The sequence below is a fragment of the Toxorhynchites rutilus genome, chromosome 3 (assembly GCF_029784135.1).
Source record: "Toxorhynchites rutilus septentrionalis strain SRP chromosome 3, ASM2978413v1, whole genome shotgun sequence".
NCBI classification, from domain to species: domain Eukaryota; kingdom Metazoa; phylum Arthropoda; class Insecta; order Diptera; family Culicidae; genus Toxorhynchites; species Toxorhynchites rutilus.
Genome location: NC_073746.1, coordinates 159,915,611 through 159,942,156, shown reverse-complemented (window position 1 = coordinate 159,942,156; position 26,546 = coordinate 159,915,611). Strand labels below are relative to the sequence as shown.

The 26,546-nt window shown below is 37.1% G+C and overlaps 1 protein-coding gene across 9 annotated transcripts in view; it reads left to right on the top strand.

Annotated features, from left to right (window-relative positions):
* The window catches only part of LOC129777669 (tyrosine-protein phosphatase Lar), a 403,848-nt gene that overhangs the window by 349,877 nt on the left and 27,425 nt on the right, over positions 1–26,546 (top strand). The gene's annotated exons all lie outside the window — the stretch shown is intronic.

The following is a 26,546-nucleotide window of genomic DNA, read 5'->3' as shown; positions in this document are numbered from 1 at the left end:
GGATTTCTGAGTTTCTAAATTTTAAAATTTTCGAATTTTCGAATTTTTTATTTTTTGAATTTTCACAGTAATTTTTTTTATTTTCAAACTTTCAAATTTCAGAATTTGTACAGAATTGCTCCGAATTGCTCGGAATCACTAAGAATTATTTCGAATTTCTCAGAATTGCTCATAATTGTTCAAATTTTCTCAGAATTGGTCAGAATTGCCAGGTTTTCCAGTTTATGTAAGATAGTTCATCATTCTGGCTTTTTTTTTGTTCTCTAAATGACTTCAATATGCTTTCCCTAATGTTCACAACTAACAAGTGAGAAATCTATGGCTTTAAATCAACACATTATCAGCATATAGAACATTGAACAAATGCTCGATATGCCTCACATGCTCATATAGAGCGGATATAATGCTAGAAAGGCAAATAATACAAATAATGAAATTTGAAGAGCATTTTATCCTAATGTTTGTAAGCATTGGTAAGCTGTGGTGGCTCTATAATGTGCATATAACACATAAACCAAAGCTACAGTTCTATTTGAAACATGTTTTCAATATAGGGCAAGCTAACTAACATAAGCTGAGAGCATCCCCATTTTTTTCGAATTTCAGAACAAATGCTACCGATAATCGTATTCAATAATGATCACCGCATTCGATTGAAATATTACCTGTCCTGTTACCAGGATAATTGGCAAACACTGGAATTGAAAAATTGATCACGTCAGTAACACCAAAACTCTGGCCAACTGTAGCAGCATTCTGCATTGGCAAGCACACGCTTCGATGTATCCGATTTCCGCGCTGCTTTTAGCATGGGGAGGCCATAATGCTGATTGATCTTTTCGGAAGGCAGTCAGGGGGTAGAATTCAATTACCAAACTATTGTTGGTCTCCCATCCAAACAACAACACCAAAAGCTCGCCTGTCCATTAAGATCCGGTCAAAGGCTATAAACAACAATTACGTCAGTGCCACTGTGGGTCACCGGGTCATCTGTCTAATTTGATGAAATGAGTGAGTCTCTCTAAATTGAGCGATCAATTAGGGTCATCGGTGCATCGGTTGTTTAAATAGGCGTGCTGCCGACACTGACCTCTTCCCCTTTCCCCCCGACAGTCCATCCCGCGTGGGGTGACAATTGAATGAGACACTCCAATTAAGCGAACGATGATGTCAATTTTAATACCTGTATCAGCTAATTGGCCAGCTGAGCATGGACTTCGTAATTTGTAACCGAGCGAAAGCTGTCACCCCTTGTCGTCCCCGAAATGACTTGACCACCCAGCGTCATCCGGTTGTGGATAAGCGGGTAAGTGAACCAACTCATTCGCGGCACCGACAGCGTATTTGAGTGCAAAAATTATGGGGATACAAACCATGATAGGTTGATGATGCAACCAGTTCAATCTTTGGAAACATAATGCTTTTCTCAAAATTGGCGAACTCAATCTTCATTACTATTTTCGAATGTCTCATAACTCATCATTTTATCATTTCGATCGGTATTCCGTCGTTTTCTAGCCTTCTGTACAGAATTTCAAACAGAAACACACACCTTCACTCTACAGTTTCTTGCTTTTTTTCTAGTTGTATCTCCTTCAATCCTTAACAATCATAATAAAATCGAAATGTTTTCTTTAACAACTTCAAGCTAGGTTAGATTGTTATAATAAGTGGCTGGTGCACCAGTTCTGCGACACAACATTGTACAAAAAAAGATCAATATATTCATTGTATCCCTTCCAACCCTTTTGTGAACTTTTTGTGTGTAATTAACTGCTGCTGTGTAGTTTTCTAACTAGAAACCCCACTCTTAATGTCTACTGTAGAAACAAATGAAACTTCGTGCTGCAAATAAAATTCGTTGAATAAAATACCAACTGTCATAATTATGGAAATCCCGCTGATAATATTTGCTGAATACCTTCAAGAACCGTTTAGTTAGGAACGTTACCACAAATTATGCAATCGAAAGATTACACAGCATTTATGTCTTCTATAGTACGAACCGGTTTCGTTTGTTTAATAATGTCAGCCTGAAAAACAGAAGTCATACACGTGGCACTGTTGGGAGAAAACAGAAGTATTCTGCTTAAGCAGGTGTGTTGCAACTGGCCGTAAAACTCTGTATCAAATGTTCCAAATGATGAGCGGTGAGACAAACGTCACAATGAAAACATTTCAAATATTTCAACATTTCAGAGAATCTAAATCGCAAAAATCTAAGATATAACTTACTTCTAGGTATATCTCTAGGTATATCTCGAGCTCCCTCCTAGTTCATGTTCTAGAATAACCGCTTACCAAGTCCCGTTGAGGATTTTATCGAGACCAGATCAATTGTTCATTTTCAATCCTTCTCACACACCGCTACTACTTCCTCTGTGGCTATTTGTTCACATTCCTATTCTTCCTCTACCTACGGTGTAAATAGATAGATTGTTCGATCATGCTTCGGAAAAAATCCATCTACGATGGCCTTCAGTTCCCCTAAACATCATTGAACAAGGACGCCAACAACGTTCTGACTACACTCTATTCTTTTTTTGCTTTCCCTACTCTTTTTTCTGTATATTTCCATCTATACTCTCTGGACTCAAAGACAGCTGCCTCGGTGTAAAGTATCCCAAATAAACAACAACAACACGACAACAACTGAATATGGAATCTGAATCTACACCCAAAATAGCGTCGGCAATACAGATATTATCCTTGGAAAAAATGCTTTTTTTTCATTCTGTATTATAGTGACTTTCAACACTTTTGGCTGGTTCGTCACTTTACTTTTATCACGGAAGAATGTCGGGAGTGAGAATTGAACTTGTGACCTTTAGCGTGAGAGGTCTTACCACTACGCCAGATCGCCTCCCTGGAAAAGATGCTTTTTATTGTGTTACAGTGAATATGGAATTTGTATCTGGAATCTGAATATGGAATCTGAATGTGGAATCTGAATATGGAATCTGAATATGGAATCTGAATATGGAATCTGAATATGGAATCTGAATATGGAATCTGAATATGGAATCTGAAATCTAAATCTGGAATTTGAATCTAGAATGTAAATCTGGAATCTGAATATGAAATTTGTATCTGTAATCTGGAGTCTGGAATTGAATTTGGAATCTGAATCTGGAATCTGAATCTAGAATCTAAATCTGGAATCTGAATATGGAATTTGAATCTGGAATCTGAATATGAAATCTGATTATGAAATCTAAAACTGGAATTAGAGTCTGGAATCTGGAATCTGAATTTGGAATATGAATCTAGAAGCTAAATCTGGAATCTGAATATGGAATTTGCAGGTGGAATCTGAATAGGGAATCTGAATCTGGAATCTGAATATGGAATCTGAATCTGAAATCTGAAATCTGAATCTAGAATCTGAATCTAGAAACTAAATCTGAAATCTGAATATAGAATTTGCATCTGGAATCTGAATATGGAATCTGAATATGGAATTTGGATATGGAATCTGAATTTTGAATATGAATCTGGAATCTGAATCTGGCATCTGAGTACGGACTCTGTAATAAGAATTTTAATCTGGAATCGGAATTTGGAATCTGAATCTGGAACCTTAAGCTGGAATCTGAATCTGAAAACCGAATCTGGAATCTGAATCTGGAATCTGGAATCTGGAATCTGGAATCAGGTATCTGAGGTGTGGAATCTGAAATATGGGTTTTGGAAGCTGGAATCTATAATTCGGGATCTGATTCTCCAATCCAATCTTGAATCTGAATCTAAAATCTGATTTTCAAATTCTGAATCTAGACTATGGAATACAAATCTAGAATCTAAATATAGAATTCGAATTCTAAGATATGAATTTGGAATTTGAATCTAGGATCTGAAGCTTAAATCTGAATATGAATTTAGATTCTGAAAACTGAATTTGGAACCTAAAATTTAAATGACTCTGGAATCTGCGTTTCGAATCTGAATTTGGAATCTTAATATGAATATAAAATCTAAATTTATATTCTGGAATCTCAAATTGAAATATGAATCTGTAATATGAGTACGTTATATTAGTCTGGAATCTAAATCTAGTATGTGAATTTTAAATGGGGATTTGGGATCCGAATCTGGAATCTGAATAAGGAATCTGAAACTGAATTTGAGTTCTGAAATATGAATTAGGAATCCGAATCTGAAATGACGCTGAAATTTGTATTCGAATTAGACATATATGGAATCCGATTCTGGAATTTGGAATATAAAACTAAAATCTTGGTTCGGAATGTAAATCTGGAATGGTTCTGAAATTCGAATTTCAAATCAGAATCTGGGATATAAATCTGAAACTAAATTTGGAATTTGTATTTGGAATTCATTTTGAATCTGAATTTTGAATTTGGATCTGAATATTGAATTTGAATCTGAATTTTGAACTTGAATCTGAATTTTGAATTTGAATCTGAACCTGAGATCTGGAACCTGTAACTGTAACCAGATCAGAATCTGGGAACTTTGATTTCAAATCCGTATGTGGAACACGAGTCTTAAATTTTGACAAGAAATGGTATATTTAAATTTACACCTGTTATGCAAGAATCAACTCTTAGAGCAGAATCTATCATAAAAGTTCTACATTTTATTTGAGCTTTGACTTTGTTGACGAAAACTGAATAAGAGAAATTCATTATGTCCTAAGGTTTTCCATATAAGAGATTAATCCACATTTGTATACATTCACTATGAATTCCATGAAAACATGCATTGAAAATGTGTTTTGTAATAATATAACTGATTTTTTAATGCATTTAACGAACTCAAAGAACACAAAATCTAGCAATTTAGCATCCTGTTTCATTTTTCAGTTGAAATTTATCCACATAGTGTTATCATCAATTTATAATTTAGAATATATTATCTTAGAATCGATAATTTATAATGTCTAAACTGTTTAACATCACGAATAGATAATTGAGAAGTCAAATCTCGATTTTCTTTCTAGTATCTGGTTTATGGTTATTTAGAATCACAGATATATTGTTTGGATATCGTTTGAATCTTTATTTGAAATATAAATCTAAAGATAATACACATCAGAATCTGGAATCTGTAAATTTGAATGGAATATAGATTTTGCATTTAAATTACTAAATCCGTAATTCGTCTGAATAGTAATCAGAAAGATATAAAATAGAATCGTCAATTTCAACTACTAGAATCCGGAATCTAGAAAGTATTATTAATAATATGGTACTCATAATAGCAAATCTGCAATCAAAATTGAGAAAATCTTAAAACAGTATGAATTTGAACTAAATCGACAATTGGAACATAGAATTTGAAACGGTAATAGGGAATAAATCTAATCTAAAATAAAAGAATCTAAATTTGCAATCTGAATCTGAGTTCTGGAATTCGTTATTTTGGGATTTGAAATCTAAATCCATGATCTTGAATCTGATTCTGAATATAGGATCTGAAACTGAATTTCAATTCTAGTATCTGAACTTGGAATCTGAATCCGGAATTTGAAATTCTGAATCGGGAATGTGGAATCTATTATTCGGAATTTCTGTATTGAAGCTCAATCTGATTCTTAAATTTGAATTTAAAGTCTGAATCTAGGATATAAAGTCCGAATCTAGAATCTAAACCTGGAAACTAAATCTGGAATCTGAATTTGAATTCTAAGATATGAATTTGGAATCTGAATCTAGCATCTGAAGCTTAAATCTGAATACTAATCTGAAATTGAATTTAGATTCTGAACTCTGGATTTGGAATTTGAATCTGAACTTGGAATCTGATATTGAACAATTTGAATTTAAATTCTGAAATCTCATATTGGAATATGAATCTGTAATCCGAGTTTGTAATTTAAATTTGGAATCTAAATCTAGAATCTAACTATGAGGGTCGGATTTGGGATCCGAATCTGGAAACTAAATAAGGAATATGGAACTGAATATGAGTTCTAAAATATGAATTAGGAATCCGAATCTGAAACAACCCTAAAAGCTGAATTTGAAGTTCGAACTTAAAAGCTGAATTAGACATCTTAATCTGGAATCCGATTCTGTAATCTGGAATATAAAACTAAAATCTGGATTCAGAATGTGAATGGCTCTGAAATTTGAAATCAGAATCTAGAATCTGAATCTGAAACCAGAATCTGGGATCCTAATCTGAAAAATGAGTGTGGAACCTGAAGCTGAATTTGAATTCGGAATTTAGATTCTTGATTTTGGATTTGAATCTGAGATCTGGAACCTGAAACTTAGATTTCCATTAGCAATCAGAATCTGGCATCTTAATTCGTAATCTGTAGAATACGAGGCTCAAATGTTGACAAGAATTTGTGTATTTCAATTTACACCTGATAGCCGAGAATCAACTCTCATATCAGTATCTATCATAAAAGTTCTACATTTAATATGCAATACTTAATATACATATACAATATTAATGTAAACGCAAAAAGGATTAAGGAAAATTAACTGTCCTTCTGTTTTTCATTTAAGAGATTAATCAATAATAAATGAATGTCGACAATCGACATCCACTATGTAATTTCACAAAACCATGCATTGAAAATGTGTTTTGTAATAATATGATAGATATAAACTTGAAGCCTTGCAAGAGAATGTACTCAGAATGTCATATTGTTCCGAATCGTTAAACTAGGAAAAAATACTTTCAGATTTGTCAATGTGCACAAAAGAAATATCGTTTTCTAAGTCTGCCATGTTCGTATGAAATGAAAATGATTTCCACAGCTTTGCAGTAAAACAACACATTCCAAAAGAATTAAGATGTATCATTTTCCTACTCAAAACTCTATGAAATTTTCAAAAGTCTCTACAAAGTCGAATCATTTAACCTTTTTAAGCGGTTTTTATAGAAAATGAATGAGGAATGTAATCATCCTTCCAACACTCCAGGTGACGGATTTCTTCATTATGACAGAGTAAAAGAGAAAAACAATTTGCACGTTAGTGCAAAGTAACAGCCTGGGACAAGATTCACTATCTGGAGATAAAATTATATCGTTGCTATAATTTGCAATTTACAAGATACTCTTCATATTAGAAACAGGAATTAAACACTGTTGGGACATCACTGTTTGAGAGAGTTTGAGAGATGGGTGGGATGTACATGTCCTATCTTTTGTACTTAAAGAACCTAGTAATTTGATTTGTCTACAGTTAACAATAATATTAACATTATTATACACACTGAAAAACGTACCGGCCTATTTTATCTATATAGCATATTATTATCTTTAAACTAACTACAAATATTTTTCATGCGCTGATTTCAGTGATTATTGTAGTAACGTAAACCGGGGGCAAATTCACGATTTTCAGAAAAATTTAAAGGTTTCCGGAATATTATGTTTAATATATATATCTAATTATTTCAAAAATTAGTACTGGTGCCAAGTTCACAAAACTTTATGAAAAAAATTGTCAAAAAAATCTGTCAACGCTAGTTTGGAAAATTTTAAAACATACTGTTGGGGTGATCTATTTTTTCATTATCTTTTCAATAATCTTTTTTTTTTCATTATATATGCACTAGAGTAATATGCACGAAAATGTATAGAAATTCAGTGATTTCTTTACCTATGGTAATATAAATGATAATTCAAGGGTTTGAGGATACCAAATTAGATTTGATACACTTAAAAGTATAATCGTAGTCTCATATCTCAATCTAAAGTTTGCGCTGCAGGTCATCCGGAAGCCGTCCGGGTTATCCTAATGTGTCCGAAACCCCTCGAAATAATCACCAATGAGCTAGTATTGACAAACCATGCAGTTCGATATGTTGCATGATGGAATTTGGTTCTGATCATAAAGTGATCATGAAGATCCAAACGACGGGTTTTGTGCTGTTGTGAGATGTAGAATCTTTGGCCCCTGAACTTGTTCCCGCCACATCTCCGAAACCCGTGGACCGACTCCGATAAAACTTTAAAGGGTTCTCAAATGAAATAAAATGGGATTTCAAATGAAACCTGTCACGTCCAATTCGGATCAGCCATTTCCGAGAAAACTGAGAAGCAATATTGATTTCTATTTAAGACAAAAAGTTGTCTTTCATGGAGCTTTTTTGTAAAATACTTTTTCCTCACTTATTTAAACCATTTGCGGTCGGAATTAGTTTCCCTTGAAACAGATCCTCTAATTTGTCGACGCAAATAATATTATGTTTACTCCGAGTACCGTTATCTATTATCCATAGAAGCTGCGTATTAATTCGTGAATAAGTTCACTTGACATTAAAATTCGTTTAGAAAAAGTGTAAACTATTACATATAATTGGATAAAGTTTTTAGTACTGTTCCTTGCTGTGGTGGCTGAGACCAAAAAAACTACCGCAAAGGGGTAATAGTGATTTTAACTATCTAATCGCTATTTAAACTCGTAAGGAATCATCTGAGTGTGAATTAATATGCTTAGCGTCTATATTATTATTATGTGATCTGTTGTTAACATGTTTTTTACCGTGTTCAAAAATGGAATCGAAAATACTGTTCAGAAAAAAAATATTTTTTATGCAATTTAATAAGCGTTTTGTTGAGAACGTGTCATATATTAAAGTTTTGAGTTTAATCCAATAATACCTTCAAATTTTCAAGTTTGTTTTTTCAATTTGATAAATTTTCGTTTTGATCAATTTCACCTCGGTGATCAATTTGCCCCCGGATGATTTGCCCCCGGACTATCCTTTGAAGTGTGTAATGCAGCAATATGCAACTGGCCTGTCCCAAAGTCTCGAAATAGTTAAATGTAAAAATAAAGAATCAAACTCCATTCAATAAAAATAAATTACCTTTGGAAGATAATTTTTTCGATTATGTCCCATTCACCCGAATACCATTCACCCGAAATACGTTTACCCGAAGCACATTCACCCGAATGTAACACATACCCAAATGACATTCACCCGAATGTGACAAATACCCGAATGGATATTTACCCGAATGGACAATTACCCGAATGCAACAAATACCAGAATGCAAATTTACACGAATGCAACGTTTACCCGAACGTAACAAATTACCGAATGCGATATTTTCCCGAATGGAATGAAGAAGGAAACATTCCGGCAAATCAGATTATGAGTTTTGTCGAATCTCCTGTTACGAAGTTACTTCGAAGTTACGAAGTAAATTCGGAAATTGTAATTAGGAAATTCGAAAAAAAAAGTTGAAGATTTGGCTTTGTCCTTTTTATAAATTAGTGTAGGCACAATTGACATGCCGTCTTCTTTCCTTTCCGTATTGCTCTTTAAGGCCAAGAGATTCAGAAATGAGCATATGTTATGGAATGTTCCGAAAATTAAGCAGTTACCTGGTTTAACATAAAAAATTAAGAAATTAGATGATAATATGAAAAGCACACATAATAACAAAATGCTACTTACGTATTTACCATCGCAGCGCAGTTTTTATCATAAATTTATTATTTCGTTATGAAATTTATTCTGAGGTCAATAGTAGCTGCATCTACTATGGGGAAATTGGGGGCGAGGTGGCACCAAGCCGCCGAGGTGACAGTCGGAAGCGGCGGCCCCTCGCAAGCAAACGGTGACAGTCGGAAGCGGCGGCCCCTCGCAAGCAAACGTGTGTTCCACCGATTGCCCGGTTTATTTGAAACATAGGATACGATCCCATAGTTTCGTCTAACCGAGCGTTAGCGAGCGTCAGATGGCATACGTTTACCTGGTGCACTACGTTTGCCCGGTTATTTGTGCATGTCATGTACTTTGATTGCCTGGATGAAAATGTGACCGCTATTTCTCAAATTGCACTACCCACGAAAAATACTTTTTGAATGGAAATGAACGTACGAGACAAATATGATCTTCATATAACACGTATCAGAAATAAATATACAAATGAGCGTCGTGCACAAATTACGTAACAAAATTGCGTTACGTAGCGGGGAGGGTGGTCCGAAATCCGGATTTCGGACCACCCTCCCCGCTCATTTGTATATTTATTCTTGATACGTGTTATATGAAGATCATATTTGTCTCATACGTTTATTTCCATTCAAGAAGTATTTTTCGTGGGTCTTCTAAAAGTAGATAGCTATTATATCTTACACTATATGCTTCAATTCAACCAAATTGTTACATATCTTTAGAAACTCAGAAAAAATGAGTGGTTCTATAGTTGTGAAACGCAGTGTATATCCTTCTTTCAGGTGAGTGTCGCATTCGGGTAACTGTCTCATTTGGGTAGATGTTACATTTGGGTAACTGTCACATTCGGGTAATTGCTGCATACGGGTAAACGTCGCATTCGGGTAAGTGTCAGTTCGGGTAGATGTTACATTCGGGTAGCAGTCGCAATCGGGTATCTGTTACATTCGGGTGAGTGGAATTCGGGTGAATGTTTTCGGTTAACTGTCTTTCGTGTAAGTGGGTTTCGGGTAAATGTGACACAATAAATTTTTTCCTGTGATTTCTGTGTGGTTCTCGAAAAAGGTGCCTAAATTTCAAGCTATTTTTTCGAAACATTAAAACATGATTTCGTTTTTTTGTTCCTCCGATACATAGACGGTAGAATAATCATGCAAATTTGTGTGAAACCCAGACAGTTATCAGTGTTCTGGTTTACTTCTATGCGTGAACTATCATATCATTTTTTTACATATTGTAGGCATTTCGGAACAGGAAATTTGTTTGTTTTGTAGTCATTTCAAAATTATACATAATCAATGCGTTTTGCTAATTCATTCATCGTAATATGCCGTGTTACCGGAACAGTTACTGTGTTAAGCATCGGACAACGTGGAATTCGATCAGCTGGATGGAACACACTTATACGCTTACCATATTATCGCACACCATTTTCACATTCGCAGCTAGACCTTATTCTATGTAGCAGTATTCTTTCACGTACATTATTACTTATTACTCCTCAAAACGAGCTAGACTTAATCAGCCTCCTCCCATTTGCAAAGCAATATTTTCACCCGCCGATTATGTACTTTCTTCGTTCCATATTCCAAAATTACACCGTTCGACACCACGCCGCCGCCGCAATGTCATTGCTGCAAACAACCGCACTGATGTAATAAATATTGCCATTTTCTCGCGCTCCACCGAAACTCACCAACGGTTGCACAACGCGGTCATCCCCCGATTAACTACGCATCAATGAAAAATTCCAACGTCCAATACGCAAATTTATTGAACATGCGATTCCCCACTCGCGCGGCGCCATATGTATTTGCTGTGCTTTTTTCTCTGTCATCTCTGATTTTATGCGCCTCCACCAATGGGACACAAAACGCACACCAAAAATCTGCAAACCATCACCGTAAATTACGAAATCAATTTTTCCACCACCACCACCTGCGTTTGCCCGCGTCCCTGCGCACGATAAAAAAAATCTATAGTTAAAAGTGAGTAGCGTGTGACCTTTCCCATCATCGTAGCAAATCAAATTGGTAGAAAACGTGAGCCGGCAAGCAGCGTGTGACTAGCGGTTAGGGCATAAATTATTCGTTAGATTATATAATGAGATACCATAATATCGTGAAAGATCTGAACCACTCCAAACGTTCCTCGAATCGGCAAGAAAAAAAAGTGTATTTCCGAGCTATTCCACGCTTCCGCACCAAGCAGCATTCGGATGCAATTATGTCGAACAAGCGCGCACGCAGCGCAACTCTTGTGCCCTCTAATCGCATTTCCCAGAACTAATCTTCGTCACGTACGTCAATAGGTAAAATTAACTACGGCAACCTGTGCAAACCTGTGCAAACCGATTTGTAGACATAATAGCGGGCAACGCTAGAGCGATGCTCAGCACCGATGCCTTGCATTTATTGGTCCACCTGTCATGGTAACCTAAACCACCGCGGTGGCCGAGATGTGGCGGACATACGCCAAAAATCCTAAATACGCTTCTTTTAATTGAGTTTGCTGCGAACGGTCATCCGTGTACTGGGGACGGCACACAAAGACCCGCTGCAGATCGATTCCCAATGCCGTGAAATGTACGACGCGTTCCTTCTGCATTCCGGTTTCAATTTCCTCTATGCATAAAACAAATGCTCCGAAGCCTCGCCTCAAAACGTGCGCTGCTTTTGAGTAGCTGTGGGGCGTTAAGCAGAACCACACTCGTTCCGCACTCAGTGCGGTCCATTTGACTGTTCAAAATTCGTGGACCAATCCGCTGCGAAAGGATGCTGCACGCACGGAAACACGCACGATTTGAAAGATTTGAAAGAGGTGGATTCGAAAGCAATTTTGTCGGTAACTATGGTCGGGGATTAGTAGCTATTGCGTATCCTGTGCCGGTTCTTTTCCAATATCTGTGCTGGATTGTTCCATAAAGCGCTATTTCTTCTTCGAATTTCCAGTAGGAACAAAATGTTTACTCGGAGAGTCATTCACTTAACATTAGTTTACATCGTTTCGAAGGAACGGGTCATTTTCATGTGTTAAATTATCTTACTCAGTAATTGATTCCATGTATATCTGGACACAAAGTATCATCACATACCTTCCAGCTTCACTGTTCGATCGAGAATCCCAGCCATAAAAAGAGGATGTAGTTATAGTTTACATTCAAGACATAAAGGGTGTCACAACCAAAATTCAGTCGAACAAAAATGCGAAAGATTTGATGAAGTTTTAAGCTCAATTAGTATAAAATACAGAAAAAATAACAAACTAATTGGGGCGGTTGACCAAATTCGACTTTCCGGGTCTTTCATTATGGCATCAGATTCAGCCACCCCTTCTACTTTATTCGCCGCAAAACACCAGTTTGTTTATCTATCGGTTCCAACAGTTTTTATTTTAGTTCTTCTTCAGACTCTGTGTTGCTTCAGGAAAAACAGCAGCATTTCTTAACGAACTTCAACAGTTTTACATGCATAAAAATGTAACTTGTATCTCAGATTGTATAGATGCGATCTGTTACGCTATGTGGCGCTAGAAAGATAACATTTTGTGCTGAAAACTGTTTCCAAACAGTTTCAGGATAACCTGACTGCATGCCAAATGTATTAGCAAGGAGAGTAAAAAAAATCTTATTTAACAGTTGAACTTCGGAAAGGGGAAAACGCAGGTCAGGCGGCTGAAATGTGGATAGAGTTTACGGTCCTGACACTGTAACAGGTAACCAACTCCGTTGTCACGGTACCACTGATATATGTCTCTGCTATAGCGACAACAAGCCAAGTCTGACCATAACTTCAAAGGATCCTTCTGTGCTTTCGTACTCTCATGTATGGTAACACGCGCCTTTGGTCACTCTTCTATCAAAGTCTTCGAGCTCATAGTCTGATTTCCAACGAAAACCCCGATTTTTTGTCCGTAGCCTGGCTGGGTAAGGGTGTAAAAAGTGCCCCCAAACCAAATCACTAGGTGTATAGCAAATATTGTAGACGATATTAAATAAGAAATTTTGTCGGTTTATTTGAACCCCTATGTGGCTTAACATAGGATCTATAGTGAAAAACGTACTTTTTCGTTTATTTCACGCCATCCTCAAAAGCTTCGAGATTAAAATTTGAAAAAAGTACTGAATGTGCATCTTACTACGGTGTATCAAGAAAAATTATCAAAAAAAAATCATCTAAAATTTAAGTACTAAAAAAATATTGAAGCTTAGAAAAAAAAATTGGATTTAGAGATTCAGTACTACTCTAATTCATATTTAAATGTATTTATACGGCTTTTCTAGATATGTGTGATTCTTCTTGCTGATTTTTTTCAGTGTTGAGGGATACAATTTTTTTTTTTATTTCCAAAGGGTCTGGCTGGGTACGGGAGTAAAAAGTGCCCCCAAGCCAAATCACCAGTTGTATGGAAAATATTGTATAGGGTACTAAATATGAAATTTTGACAATAGTACCATATATTTGAGTTCTTATATGGTACAACATAGGATCTATGGTGTAAAATGCACCTGTTTGTTTTTTCACGCCATTCTCAATAGCTTTGAGACAAAAATATGAAAAAAAAATACTGAAAGTATATCTTGTTAAAGCGTCAATATTTTCAAACAATTTTTTCATCAAAAAATGAAATACTTAAAAAAATTGAAATTAATTTTCATTTAAATTAAATTCAATTATTTTTTTTTTATTTTGAGATTCAGTACTACTCTAGTTTGTATTCAAATTTCTTCCGACGTCTATTCTAGGTATATGTGATCTTTTTAACAATTTTTAGTGTTTTCCACGGTACAAAAAAAATTATTTATATTTTCAGGCATTTCGAAATTTTGATTGTAATGTTGGTGCTCCCGTAGCCGATTGGTTAGCGTCCCACATTATCATCCCGGGGGCTCGGGTTCGATTCCCGTTCTGGTCGGGAGATTTTTCGTCAAGGAAATTTCTTCCGACTTGCACTGTGATCACGCGTATTCATGAGCTTGCCACTCCATAATACATTCGAGGCGTGTTATCCGGCATAGAAATCTTGAGTAGGTACTACTAACGAGAATGACGCAAGCAATACCCACGTTGAGAAGGCAAAAGTTCCACAGGGAACGTTAGTGCCATCCAAGAAGAAGAAGAAGAAGCGTATTTTTTTCTTGAAGTTTTAAGAGGATGGCACGAACATTTTTTTTGGCCTTTGGGCATTTTTTATTTATTTTGAATTTAGAGGCCCATTTATATTTACTTAAATTTTGTTTTTTATATGAGGGGCTTAGAATGGAAGGAGTGTAAGTGATTTCATCGATTTCTCTACATCGACTCTCTCTTTTGGTCATAATTGAGCTGCAAATACATTCCCAGCTGTATTTGACAATGCGGAAGACAGGTCAGAGCGATAGAGCTCTGTGAGAAAAAAATAAAGTCCTTGTGGAAAGATCATTCGGATCAATAAGAAGAACACAAAATCCAAATTATTATTATTTTTTAAATTTTAATCTTACAATTGAAAACCACGAATACAATATAATATTCGATTTCAAGAAAAAAAAAAAATAATGTAGACGATGAAGAAAATTATTTTTGTGTCTCGTAATGTTCTTAAAAAATCGGGAAAAAATTACGCCACATGTAAAAAAAACACACACGAATGCATTTAAATAAAAATTAGAGCACTTCTGGTTTCAAAGTTATATTTTTTTTTAATTTCGAAATGCCAGAAAATATTTTTTATTGTACCGCGTATTTATTTTTTTTATTAGATTTTTTGATGAAAAATTGTTTGAAGATATTTATCGATACACCTTAGTAAGATGTACTTCAGTATTTTTTCTTATTTTTGTCTCAAAGCTATTGAGAATGGCGTAAAAATTGCATTTTCACCATAGATCATATGGTGTACCATATGAGGACTCAGATATATGGTACTACTAACAAAATGTTTTATTTAGTATCCTATATAATATTTTCCATACAGCTGGTGATTTGGTTTGGGGGCACTTTTTACTCCCGTACCCAGCCAGACCCTTTGAAAATATAAAAAAAAAATATTTTTTTGTACCACGCAACACTAAAAAAATGAAAGGGCCGTAGGAACACATTTAAATATAAATTAGAGTTGTACTGTATCTCTAAATCGAAAAAAATCCTATATTTCAATATTTTTTTTAGTACTTAAATTTTTGATAATTTTTCTTGATGCACCGCAGTAGGATGCATATTCAATTCATGGATTTATCTTTGAAGTGAAAATCCGGGAGACTGGAAAAATACGCTTCCATGGCTGCTATTGGCTTTTCATTCTTCGACCAGAACAGGCTCACGGCTGTTTTTTTTCTCGGAAAAAATGGCATTAACGTGATTCAGACAATTGAAGATCTGGACAATACCTACTTCCGTATCCGAAATTTATAAAATAAGACTAAGCAAACTGCGGTTTGTCGTGGCTGACCAGAAGCATACGAACGCAATTGTTCTCGACAAACACCTCATGTTAGAATATCGCGTTTACATCACGCACGCGTTATCACGCAGTAAAAATTGAGAGTGTGATAATCGAAACAAGCCTGACATGCGAATACATTACGAATAATGGAATCGACAAGTTTGGCGAACTGCCGTTGATGGTTGTCAGAATCCTGGCTCGTATCAAGTCATTTTTTCTGGTTCTGCCCACTCGGACTGCGTGATGACAGATTAATGGATGCATTCTGACTTTCCTGACATACCTGGAGCGCAAATCAGACGCGCTGTTCACTTGAGGGGAGTAAAATTGCTCAACGTCAACTACCTTGGAATGATCTCAACAACTTTCCCATTTATGATCATCGCGGCAGATTCATCAGGTTCTCTATGTAATCGCCAAAAAGTTGCCAAAATCTGTTTCATCCCCGACAGGGTAATGTCGCACATAGCTTGTTCAGAGCTTTTGTGAACTCCAAAATTCAGCAAAGAAACCTGCAGTTTCACATTTTTTCCAGATACCGTTTTCACGTACAAATTACAACCTATACGTCAAAGGCAACAACCTTGCAGAGGAACCAACAAGCTCTCTGCGTGTGAAACAGCCAGAAATAGTAGGGTTAAACTGAATCGCTCCTTGAAGAAGTGTTCCTAGCAAACTTTCGCAGAAATCCTAAGAGCGCTTCCCTTCTGGACCAACAACAAAAACCACAAAAATGTCTTCGCCACACTGCCCGTTGACGAATTAGTCGTGGACTCAGTGGACAAACAAAATCAGATTCCTCCTGGCCTCCACGGTAATAGTTCACCTTTGAAAGACCCAGCACTCGAAAGGATATCAACAACCCTAACTGTTCCTTTTTTAACGTCAATCTTAACTACCGAATTGACAATTATAAAGTAGCGATCACTTTTCCATCAAGGTTTCTTTCTCCAATGGGTTGAGTTCTTCCGAATCAATGAACATGACATACTCACAAGACACAATGACTGGAAAGTATATGCGAACGCGTTTGCACTTCCCATATATTCCAAAGATGGCTTACCTTGTCCAGAGAATATAACTACCTTCTCGTTTTAGAGACAAACCAGCACAGGAGACTGGCTATCCTTTATAAAGTATAAGGAAATTCTCGTAGTAGACTAACTAGTAAATCTTTATTTTTTTCCGCAAGGAGATTCGGTAGTAAGTCGGGCTTGAACTTTTATGTAAGCGATATTGAAATAAGCAGCCTGAGACAACTTGTAGATGATGGAGTGGTGTCTATCGTCGATTCAAATAAATTTCAAGATTCAAACAATTCAAACAATTTGTTAATCTGGATCATAAGGACCTTGTTCCTTACATCGATTCTTCTATTCCGTTCATTTCTGCATTCTTCTCCATTCAAATTTGGGAAGCAGTGACTTGCATTGACATTTGAAACTGCTCGAATGGGCAGTATTAATTATAATCGTCAATGTTTTTCATTCCGCATGCGAAAGGACGCACGTAGCTATGGATGGATTGTCCCGGAGGAGGGTTAGGAGGGTTGGCGGTCTACGGTAAAACGTTTATCTTTATCTTCGGTTCACCTACTCCAGTGATCTATTGGCATAATGGACTGAGGCCAGATCTGGCCAAAGGACCAAATCTAGATAAAGGCGGTAGCCTTCTCAGGCACTTCATACTGTATAAAGACAGTACTCAAAAAAATGCAACAACCAAAAATGTTCACGGGACATTCATTTCAAGTCGAATATTTTTGAAACTCTTAGGGTAAAATGAACACATATAAGCTATGTTTTTGCAAAGTAGGTTTATTCAACCTCCTCTCCTAGACCAAATGCTCGCACCTTGGACATAACGCTACCCATCAATTCCTGAGCAACACTTGCGACATCTTTCTTACAAACTTTCACTCACTCTTTCTTCAAATCCTGGTCGTTTTTGAAGACCTTCCTTGTTTTCCGGAGCTTGCCCTTCGTAATCACCCAGAAATTTTTTATTGGACAAAATTCTGACGAGGTTGGCGGATTTGTGTCGGTACGAAAACAACATCGTTTGCTTCGTTCCACTCCATCGCCGGTTTCGCGTAAAGGCACGATGCCAAATTCGGAACAACAGAGTATCACCTTCTGGATTCTTCTTTATATATTTGGTCGTTGACGGTGCTGATCGTTAAATACGGCTTGCTGAATTTGCCGCACCCACAGATCGACTCCCACACCAAGAACTTCTTGGTAAATCAGCCTTGAAGCCATGATGTCATCCCGCTATCCGGTCTACTGGACGGACCAGACGCAAGAATTGATTTTCTTGGTCACATCCCGAACCGAAAGGCTCGGATTGCGCTTTAAGAATCCCACAGCTTATTTGCCTTCACGGGGTCGGTCGTCTTCGCTTTTCTTCCACTGCCAGCTCACCGCTGGGTCACCAATTTCTACCCATGCAAAAAAAGTTATACACAAAAGAAAGTGTTGCATTGTTTTTCCAGTAAAATCTTTATATCCCCATTCACCGCAAGCACAATAGGAAAGAACAGTGACATGGCCATTCCATTCTCACTTATCGTCAGCCACAAGAGGACCTTCTTCGGGGACTTGGCGTGGGAGACATATTCGTCGTCATCGGTTACTTCCGGGGTAGGGGACGTAAAGTACCCGGTCCCCTGTCAGTCATCGCCGTCCAGCATTAGGTAGGTCTCGTCATTCATTATGACCACGATGTCGCGCTTCGCCGGAAAGATGTTTTTCAGTAGCACCTCCTTCTGGGTGATTGCATGTTGCTCAGATACGGCCGGTCTCGACTGACAATTCCTCATAAAAATGTCCACTTTAGTACTTCTTCGCCGTTTGGTCAGATGCTCCGGCCTCCCGGCCCAAGGTGCGGAACGATGAGGCCACATTGCTCTCGGTCTTCCTCTTCATCTTCTGCCGCACTTTCAGTCGCGCAGCACCATTGGGCGGCCGGTACTAGGCTTTCATTCGACGCTCTTGTCTTTCTTCAGAAGGGAGTGGAGTTGGCAGTACGAACTTTTTTTTTGTACGTCTTTTTTCTGTACACAACAGGGTTTCTACGATTAGTGGTGCATAGGTGGATTCATCACCAGATGGCACGGCAATCGCATGGAAAATCGCTAAAATCAATCCACTTTTTAAAGCATGTGTTACACATCACCATTCCAACTAATCTATTCTCTGGTCATTGATCCACCGTTAGGTTTTCTTGAGTGTATGAAAAGCGATATTGTCCTGCTCAAACGTAAATTGTTTTCGACGATATTGACGGAGATGGACGTGGTCTTGGTACTTCGGACGAGCTTCCCAATTACATTTTAAGCAATTATTGGTATGGAAATGCTCACTGAAATCATCCTCAATTCTGCGGTTTCCATGGTTATTATCAAGTAAACGAAACGCACGATTCGTACCAACATCCAATTCCTCACCTTTTTGTTTTCTAGAGAGTAAGCAATCTGCGAAGCGTAATAGTTGTTCATTAGGCTCATCTAAATTCGTTTACAGGAAGCCGTTAGTATCAAACTTTTGTGCTACTTCGTAATATGAAAATTAAAATCAACCACCTATTATCATCTCTCGCGCCTACTCCTCCTCCTCAGCCTCCCCTCACTTAACGTTCGCGCAAATTGTCCGAGAAAACTTTGCTCCTTTGATGTTTTGTAATGAACAGCAAGGCGTCCCGAACGACACAGCCAGTTTGACTTGAATGGCGCGTAGTTAAACGAGACGTAACGATAATTGCCGATCGACTATAGAATATGGATTTTAATTAACTGATTCGATGAATTACACCAATGACCTGTTCCCCGTTAAAAGTGACACCATCAACGATAAATTGGGTAGATTCTCCACTTCTTCGGGTTTTTCATTGCTGGCTTCGGAATAGCTTGGAGTATTCAAGCTGTACTACCTGGAAAGGAAAGTCGCGGGTCACACAGAGAGCTATCAAACTCGCATAACATTTCATTCTTTACTCGAATTAACCGAAAGTCTCTCGAAGATGGGTTTCAACCATAAAGAACGATTTGCATGAAGTGATGTTTCGTTCCATACTTCACTCTCGAAGGATAAGTCTTCTACAGTTTGGGAAGTCAGCAACAGTAACTGAATTAAAAAAAGGAACATGAGGTGTTTGTTTTTACACGATCAAATTCACAAAGATATGATGCAAAGCAGATACAAAGCCATTCCTTATTAGTAAATATAGGAAGCCCAACTAAGTCACACGCTTGCTCGATTCCCTTTCTTACGTATATTAGTTGTTTGTTTTCTCATTTGGAAAAATACGATTTGGATCATGAAGTCGGAAACCCTTCGAACCTCGAATAATATTAATACAAACTGTATTTTTTTCTTAGATTAATAACTTACACAGAATTGGCGTACATATTTATCTTTTCCAACAAAAATATCTCTAGAGTCAAAATTGCATATGGCAATATAGTCTATCTCTATTACTCCGTTTTTTTCCTGTATTTTCAAGCAAACAAATCGAGGAAATTTTTGTCTGTTCTTGTTTATCCCGTTTCTTATCACGCAGCAGTTTGGTCGCAGTTGTGAAACTGATGAATGAAAAAGCATTCGATATTCTAATTTTATATTATATATTTTTGAAAAAAAATCAAATGTCGAATGAGACCTATCGTACATCGTAGTTTTAATTTTGAACAGTCAGCAACATGATGATATGACTCAGTTTTGCAGAAAAACACGACTTGTTTTCTCTAACCTCCGAAGAAACTTTGGAAATTGAATGGAACAAAAATGATCATGGTTGACTAGCTCCCAATAAGGGGAAACGGTCGGCCCATTATTTTCTTGGTACAGTAATAAAATGATCGTTGTTGCCTTCGAAAAGCACATATTTCCTCTTTTTATCACCCACTAAAATTAACACGTGACGCAATTTTAATCACAATTTGCTGCAACGAAATTTTTCCACACACACACAAGAAAGGGCGCGTCGGGGAGAAGAGGCGAAGCTAGAGCGCAATAAATTATAATAGAACAAGTAATAGAAAAGATGGCGATGTATATTTTAATGATCACTTCTGCTAATGAAATATGCTTTTGGACGATGCGAAGAAAATAAATGTCACAGTAAGGAATTTAATTACATGACCTGTTAGTGATATTTGTCATTTTCTTCGTGACTTCCTTGCAAAGTAAATGGCAAGATTATGGTAAGAGTGATATTTTTCTTTGTTACTCTCATAATCGCAACAATGTACTCGCGACATGAAGCGAACCATATTGTCGGTGCCATGTTAAATATTATTGTCGATGTTATTAGCTATCAAACAGAAATACGCGGTTTTATCCGCTAATCAATCACAATTAGATTAAATCCTGCAGAATATTCCTTTCTCTTTAAAGCTCTCCCAAACTTTATCATACTGGATCTGATTTGATTTGAATTGATTTTAGAAGTTTGGGAAATGCAAGGTAAATTTCCGAATAAATGGATTTATTTCAAAATAATATATTCTATTGGTTTCACTTATGAATAAACTCTATAAATTAAAAACAATCGATTATTTCTTTGTGAGCGTCAACTTTATTTTAATGAATCGGTGAGAACGATTTTCGTCGAATGCGATTCCCATTCTGTATATCAAAATTTCTTTGCAATACAATACTTTCAAATACTGATCTATATTTTTTATAATATCCTTCGAATACTGACATTGACATTTTTTGTATGATTAGCAGTGACGACACTAGACAATTTTCAGATGGCGGTAAAAAATCTACAAAAGTTGATTTAATGGGAAAAAATTACCATAAAACATAATTTTATTGACCATGTTACAAAAATATTTCGACACCCTGTCAGTCGGCCTTTCGGCAGTTGCTTGGAACATTCGCCATTGCTGTTGAAAACATACTTCTTAGCATGTTTTTCAATTCATTTTTAGCTTTATTTATATTTTAGTTCCTCCTCCATTTTCGCCACGAAATTGCTGGAGTAGCCTCTCCGCTTCAGGTTTGCCCATTAATTCTCGATGGGACGCAGCTGGGGGACGTTCAGAGGGTTGATGGGCTTCCGAACAACATTTATCTTCAAGCGGTTCATATCCTCCAGCGACTTCTTCGCGTAGTGGGCGGATACCAGGATTGACCACATCCTCGTCCAGATGATGTTTTTAGATGAAGGAGGCAACTTCCGACAGGCACTTTGCGCTGTAGATCTCCCCGTTCACCGCATGTCCCGGAAGTAAGAAGACCGGCTTCGACATCCATCCCCTTTTCGGTGATAATTAGCCACAGAAGAACCTTCTATGGACACTTGATGTGGAAGATGTACTTCATGTCGGAACTTACCTCCTTGGTGGAAGACTTAAAGTAACTGGTTCCCTGCCAGTCGTTGCCATCCAGCGTAAAATTCGTCTCGTTGTCTCGCTTCGCCGGAAAATTTTCATTCTACATCACTTGCAGCCTTTGTCTCTGGGTCACAGGTTGCTGTTCCAACACGACCAGTCTTGACTTACGTTTCCACATGATGATGTCCATCTCGATATAGTCACCTTTCCCTCCATCTTCTGCTTTAGCTTCGCCTGCAGTTTACGATCGGGTAGAACCGTCGGACGACTGGAACCATGCTTCCGTTCAATGCTCTCATTCATCTCCAGAAGTGTATGGACATTATAGATACCGAAACGTCCGTATCCGGCGGACTCAAAGTGCTTGACGATGTCCACTTTCTTCGCAAAAGGACGAAGCTCCCAGTATGCACTAAACATGGGACACTGTTGCTTTACTGTTTTTGCCATAACTTTCGCACTTTATCTGATAGTGCTGTCAAATTTTGTTCGAAAACTCATGAGTTACTAAGATTGATCATGCACAAGTAGTCTCATCACCAGGTGTAAAGGTGAGCGCATAAAAAATTGGTAAAATTGTCCATTTTTTCAAAGCATGCGTTATAGAGAGAATTAAGAATTTCGAACGCTTGTGATCTCTTTTTCACGCTTCAGATAAACGCTTTCTTTCGTACTGTCTTCACATATCGTTTCCTTAACCGACTTAGTGACAAACGACCGTACCTTGTTTCATAGATCCGTCTTTCAATAAAAATCAACAATCTTAATGCGTCAAATTCATAATGTGATGTAATGTGTCCTAAATTACGATCTAATATTTAATTTACTGCTGAATGACATTCCACAGCATGTTACGCGATTTTTCGCTACATTAGTTAAAATTATACGTTCATGTGACTCTCGGACATCAGATGCATATATGATGTCGATAAGTTCAATTTTAAAATAGTGCATATCATAACACCGATGATCGTTATGCCAAATTACGACTTAATCTGTAGTGATAAAAAATTAGGTTTTTCGATTTTTTTTACGATTTTAAATAAACACGATGCATGCTGCAATCGACATTATATATGATTGAATTTCGATGCCGCTTGATATACGACTTAGAATATGCTAAATTATACGATTTGATGTGCCTTCGGGAACCCTGTGCCAGGAGAATGTCTCAGATTATAATATAATAACGTACACGATATATCAAGTTCTACTGAACCGATTCATGTCGAATTTATATGGATACAATCTGTATGCATCTCTCTATCGCATGATCCTCTAAAAAATCATCGTGTCTCTACACTAGAATACCCCCTTAAGCAGTGTTGACACACGATGTATTATTCAAAGTTGATACACTGATGGGCGCAATAAAATCCACCCTCATTTGTAATCAAACTGTTCCAATGTTAAAAGTTTGTTCAAACTTTTTGATATTCCAGTCAATACTACGTAAAAGTAGGTAATTAGTAGACCATTTTCCAACTCAGTACCGTTAATTTATTTTTTAGAAAAACAAAAAATTACTATTGTTCCTAAATGAGTACTTATAGGGTATTACATGAAAAAAATGCACTTCATGGTTTATTTGAAAAATAAAATTAAAACAAATAATTAATAGTCGATATGATCCCCAACTGACAACGTTTTGGCATACTTTCCACGAGATTTCGGAGGTGTTGCGGGTCCAGTTCGACCCTAGCTTTCTTCAACGCAGCAAGATAGTTTTGCTTGTTGGTCACGTCAGTTTTGTCCACATTGTTGTCCAAAATCGTCCATAAATTCTCAATTGGATTGGATATTGCTGTTTTCTTCGAGGTATGTCATTATCTTGCTGGAAAGTGTAGTTATCATCCAGCCCCATTTTCAGCATGGATTCTTCCAGGTTGTCGCAAAAAATGTCGATATATCCATCGGCAGTCATAAAAGCGCTGACCTGCGCTAAGTTTCCCACCCCTACCCACGAGAAACAACCCCACAGAACGATACTTCCACCATCGTTCTTCATAGGCGGTTTCGCCACATTCGAAATCCCCTTTTCTTTTTAAATAGATCGAACTTGAACTCATCCGACCAAATAACGCGCTTCCAAAAAATCATCGGCTTTTTGACATGGCCCCTCGCAAACTAAAGTTGTTTTTTTTCGTTGTTGTTGCTTATCATCGATCGCTTTTTGCCGATGTAGCTCTCCAGGACCCGTTCCACGAAGCGTCGTCGGATGGTACTATTCGAAAGGTCCAGATCCAACTTTTCTTGATTGCCTGAATGATCGTTCGTGGTCGTTGTTTACTTCCCGGATGATTAGCGTGTCCGTTCATGCATCAGGCTTACGTTTCGGTCCTCTTCCCGGTCGATCGTCCACGCTGCCGAGCATCTGATGCTCCCGAATCACCAGCTGGACCGCACCACGGCTCACCCCATACTTCTCAGCAATGTTTCGTTGAAACTCCTTACACTGAAAGTCATACATAATCAAATTTCGGATCTGTGTTGAGATTTGCTTTTCACACATTTTCCGGAAGCTTCCTCAGCGTCAAAAACACGTCACTACGCACGAAAAGTTGACTGCTACAAAAAATATGTTTGTGTCAGATGTAAACAACAACCTGTCGAAACCGAGGGGAACATCGATGAAGAAACGTAGTGTTGATTGGAATACCGAAAAGTTAAAAAAAAACTTTTAGTATTGGAATACTTTGATTTCAAATGGGGATGGATTTTTTTGCGCCCATCAATGTACGTCAAAAACACAAATATCAACGAATATTTGAAAATTCTTCGGGATATATTTTTAAGTATCCATTATGATTATTTAACCCTTCATACGGCAACTATATTACCACCCACAAAAACTTATTTTTCGCCAAACTTGGGATATTATTTCAATATTTTGCTTAACCAAACCTTTTAAGATATCTGGTAATGCTCGAATTTTTTTTTGGGCTGCTAAAAATGTACGATTTTAATTTGGGAGTCATTATGTAGAAAAACCGCGTTTTCTGAGCGCCAACAGAAAATTCTATTTAAATTCGTTCAAAATGCAACTAGTTGATAAGTATTTCACTGTAAGCGTTGTTTTTAAGATCTACTTTGTAAGATCATGCCGTCTTTTCAATAAAATAAATGGTGTTTTTGATGAAAAATTCTAATTTTATATTTTTTCTATATGAAATAATATTTTTTTCGCTGCACTAGAAATATTGTTTTAATTTTTGCATAACCGAATTACAAGGCAGCGGCAAACAGTATTTTTTGGGTTAACGGACAGTGGCAACTATATTGCCACCTTTTTTTTAACTGTTTCAATAGTTTATTTTTTTATAAAAGGTAAATTTGTGTTGTTCCTCGTGCAGGATTATGTTCTATGTTTGAGTCGATAGCTTGCCTAGTTTCCACGTTCATACAAAGGGTTAAAGGTTAAAATTCTACTAAATCGACTGTTATTGCGTTACGGGTCACTGTAGCACTTCATCTTCAATCAACGTGTGCAAATCGAAAGCATTATCTCTGATGGAAAATTGCTATACCTCAACAAGAATTAATCCCGCATCTTTTATCAATCTTTTAAACTTCATATACAACCTATTATATTGCAATCGGAATCACAAAACCATTTTTTTTTTCTTTTCATCAGAACCGATGGCGCAAATATTCTCTTCCAATCAAATTCAAAAGGGTTGCGAATGAGCTCAATCAATTCTACTCATTAGAGCACAAGCTAATCAATGTGAATCTTTGACGGTTTCTATTCACCAAATGTACACACAGAGCATTGGGTAATCGGATAACCAGAAACTTAGCCTATTTTTTCTACAGCGAAATTGGTTTGAAAAACAACGATTGGCTGCGCTCTTGCTGCAATCCAACAAAGTGAAGGTAGCCATTCACACGATCGTGCTAGAACCACGGGAAAACCCGTACCCGGCAATCCATTCCGTACAACCAACACACATTACAGTGCCATATTCTGTGGAAAAGCTCACACGATTATGGCCGGTGTTTAGTGTTCGCAGCGCCTGTGTTCTGCCCCAAATGATGTTATTATTAGTCTGTTCTCTCCCACGTAAAACCGAATGGCGTCATTTGCCGGAATTACCCCTGGGAAAGCAGGTGATTTTCGCAACCAGAATGCACCTCTGATCCGGCGAAACAAATCGCAATTTGGAAAAAGTGCCTTCCAATTGCAGCAGATGTTGTCGGGTGTGTACTTGAAGAGCGATTATAGTTTGGTGAGCCAAGCATTTCTACAATTGCTATTCTATCGTTTCAGTTCAAAGAAACATTTTCAATAAAATAAAGGTGTTACCCGAAATTACCTTGGTTGTTCCACGATTCAAGCACAAACTAATGAAACTAAGAAGTCCGAAAGCGGGAGAAAATTGAC